Below are 4273 nucleotides of genomic sequence, written 5' to 3' on the forward strand. Positions count from 1 at the left end.
GGAAGAAGGTCCCGACAAACTTGGAGAGGCCCCCGCCCCCCCCTTCTCCTCCTCCTCCCCCTCCTGGTAGTCCTCCTCCTCCTCTCCCTCCTCCTTGTCCTCCTCCCCCTCCAGCTGCGGCGACGGCCGCCCTGCCGCTGGAGCCCCGCTCGGTTCAAGATGAGTCATGCGTGACCAATCCCCTCCCCGCCAAGGCAGAGCGAGACACACACAGCGAGGCAGCGACCCAGAGACACACACCAGACATATAGACACACAGAATCTCAGAGCTGCTGACACAGACTCAGACAGCTGACATACAAAGGCATCAGCCCCCCCCCCCCACCAACTTCCACTCAGCTCTCACTACCGCCCCTCCCTCCGGGGGTACCCACGGCCCTTAGGCACAGCCCCACTGCAGGTACAAGAGGGACCCGTGGTCCCACTTCGGGCGGAGATGGAGTCCATAGAAAGTTGCACATTATACTATGTTGATGTAGTTCCACTCCTGGTACATCTGTGTACGTACTGATGCCAACGATTCCCTTTTCCCATCATTTACCTGAATACAAGGCATACATACACATACGTACATACACACCTGCACAAACGGCTATGCTCCACAACAATCGAAAGTGAAAATGGCACTGAATGGGATTGGGTTGGATGGGGAATGGGGAGTTACTTGGTGTGTGTGTGTGTTTGTGTGTGTGTGTGGAGGGGGAGCAGTTGTTACCCTCAATTCTCCTGGGAGGAATTGCCTAGGCTATCCCCATTCCCTCTGGGATATGCTGAGCCATCTGGTCTAATGTACACCTCACCTTCTATGGGGTTCTACTGATAGAGAGGTAGGGAAGGCTGGGGAGCCCAGGCATGTGGCTAGGAGACACAGCCTCTAAACACACACACACACACACACACACACACACACCCCTCAGACTCAAACACTCCACAATATACACACACAAGTGGACACTCACAGCTTCCAGCCCCCTTCTCCTTACACAGACTGAACCTAGACAGACACATGTAAATACACATCACCTTTGAAAAACAAATATGCACACTCAGACTTAGATCCAACCTTCTCAACATCATGACACCCCTACCACCACCATCATGCCTACCATCACAGTCCCTAATTGCCCTCATTTACAGATGTGCACCCCCATAACTGTTTTTACACCTGTACACACACCCATACTCAAGAGAGCGCTGACACCTACAGAGATCCAGACCCACATAAAACCTCATGTCCTGTACTCAGACACCCACAGATATGCGCACACATCCCTACAGATGGCAGTTTGTAGGCGAAAACAGCATACGCGCGTCTGCAGACACAGGATTCCCGATAGTCACAGCCCCAATCAAGCACACACATGGGCACAGAGGGCAGACAAGGGTATCTGCACACCAGTGTCATACCAAAGACCCACACTTATATCCCTGAAAGACACAAGTATTGTTCCTTTACAGACACCCAGATACACAGAATCAGCCCCAGCCCCAGCAAGCGCCATCTCCCACCTCCTCCTAGTCACTGACTGTTCTCAGACACAGAAATTCAGACTGAAAAGTTTGCCTGAGTCCTAGTCTTTTATACAAAGAGCACGATTGCAATGAGAAAGCTAGGAGATGTGTGCATATTCACACGTGTGTGCACACACAGAAACACGTGCACCCTTAAACATCCACATAACCACAGATGACCCACCTCCTCCCCCTCAATTATCTCTTTGCACTGAATAAGCTCAGCTACTGTATTATACTTCCAGCCCTTGCAGCAGCCCTACAAGGAGGTTATGTTATTTTACTTATTTTTAAAAAGTAGTTTCCATGCCCACTGTGGACTCAAACTCACCACCAAGAGATCAAGGGTTGCATGCTCTTCTGACTGAGCCAGCCAGGTGCCCCTGTTTTTATATTTATTTTATAGTTGAGAAAACAAGCTTACAGGAGCCTCATCTCAGGCTGTAGCACTCAGACTCCAAAATCTAAACTCTTACCTACTATGCGGGCCTGCTCCTGAATTTGGATTAGGTGCTCAGGAAATCAAAATTGGAACAAAAGATGTTAATCTCAATAGCGAGAGAGACTCTGGGGTCAGACTATGTGATGCGAGTCGTAGCACTGCCCCTTATGATCTGGTAGGCCCCAGACAAGGTATTTAGCCCCTGGCTCAGCCTCAGCTTCCTCATCTGTGAAGTGGGGGTGATAACAGAGTCCGCTTCTTATCCTTAGGAAAATAGAGCAAATGATCCGTGTCAAAGAGTTCCCATTGTTACAGGATGGACTGGCTACATTTTCCAGGTGTTATTCTACTAGATGATAGTTTTTTTTTTAAGATTTTATTTTTTTTATTTGACAGAGAGAGAGAGAGAGATCACAGGTAGGCAGAGAGTTAGGCAGAGAGAGAGGGGGAAGCAGGCTCCCTGCTGAGCAGAGAGCCGGATGTGGGGCTCGATCCCAGGACCATGAGATCATGACCTGAGCTGAAGGCAGAGGCTTAACCCACTGAGCCACCCAGGCGCCCCATAGTTTTTGTTTCGTTGTTTTTTTTGTTTTTGTTTTTTTTAACAGGGGATGGCAGGGCATCAATCAATCAAATAATCTAATATTTTTCTGAATAACTTACCTAAGGGAGCTGCAGAGCCCTTATTCCAACCCAAGACTTGCCTGACCTCAAAAGGGACAGGAGTAAGAAATCTCTTTTCTAACAACTCCTGACTCTAGCAGAAAAGAGAGTCCATATATGAGAGACCTTGGCAAACTCAGGATCAGCAAACTTAGCGCATTCCATTGCCATACATGTTTTCTTCCTACAAGAGACTGTGGGCAAGTCACTTAGGCTCTCTAGGCCTTAGTTTCCCTACCTGCAAATGGAGGGATGACACTTATCTCTCAGGAGTGTAGTGATAGTGAACCACATATTAAAAACTAATATTTTTGAAGTGTTGCCTCCATTTCTGGCATAGTTTAAACACCCTAGGTGTAGAATGTCATACAGAGCCTGTATGTCGTATGTCGTCAGCATCATGCATGTATGATGTCATAAGCATCCTGAAGGTATGATGTGATCTAGTCCTTACCTCATTCTTTCTCCTGGTCACTAAACAAGATGTGGTCATCTCATCCTCCAAGGTGAGTTTTGCCATCCTTCTCCACCTGAGTCTAGATCCAAGGTTTGGGTTTAAAAAGAGGCTTCAAAAGTAACTGGATAAATCATGAGAGCTCTCCCCCTTCACCCCCAGCAGCAGTTTCGGCCCACTGGGGTGTAATTTTAGGAAGGTAATGTGAGCCCAGGGGAGGCTAGAGACCCAGCTTCACATTTATTTACTCTGACAGCTAAATTGGTGAGCCAGGGCGGGAAGTTAGATGAAAGCCATTTCAGAGTAAATACTAAATAGAAGATTTAAACATTCAGGTTTGACAAATGGGAAATGAGCAATGGGAAGGGACACAGGCAGTACACCCTTTCCCAGCTCAGGACCCAGTCCTCACCCCGTGACCCTCCTGGGCATTTCCCGTTTGAATAGAAGAAAGACCACAGAATGGGGTATGGACTGTATGACCTGGGCAAGCAATTTGCTCCCCTGGCCTCGTTGTCCTCATCAGTTAACTGTGTGTGTTATTTGGATCAGATCACTGGGGAAGTAATGAAAAGAGCACTAGCCTTGGAGTCAGATAGACCCTAGGTCATTCTCAGCCCAGCCACTTCCTGGCTGGGCGAACTTAGAAAAGTTGCTTAACTGGACCTCAGTTTTCTCACCTATAGGGATGGTATCAGTCTCAGAGGAGTAAATGAGATAATCAGCGTGAAAGGTCATTTTAGACGGCACATATACTGAGAATGTGGACAGCCGTAGTCACCCGGAGTCCCCTTTCACTTCTGACGTTCGCTGTGTGAGTTCAAGTCAGCAGATGATAATAAAGCACTTGTTCCCTGCTAGGCGAGGCACTGGAAACACAGAGTCAACCGTCCTGGTCCCTGCCCATGACAAGTGCAGTCTATGGGGAGAGAAGACAGCCAGCATTTGCAGTCTGACATGACAAGGGTTTCACAGTGGGGAGCACAGAAGGAGGGGTATTTCACCTGGCTTATAGGGTAGGCACGTTGGGAAAAGCGTCCTGGAGGAGTTGACCTTTGAGTGAAGTCCTAGAGAATGAGGGACTGTGACTCAGGCCAGGCTTGAGGGGAGCAGGGTCAGGATGGAGAGTGGGTGCCCAGTGAACTGTTTGCTGGGTGAGGCTGGGTAGGTTCAAGGAGCCAGATCTCGGAGGGCTGAGTGCT

This window comes from Lontra canadensis, unplaced genomic scaffold (assembly GCF_010015895.1).
Source record: "Lontra canadensis isolate GAN:19392208 unplaced genomic scaffold, GSC_riverotter_1.0 scaffold30, whole genome shotgun sequence".
In the NCBI taxonomy this organism is placed as follows: domain Eukaryota; kingdom Metazoa; phylum Chordata; class Mammalia; order Carnivora; family Mustelidae; genus Lontra; species Lontra canadensis.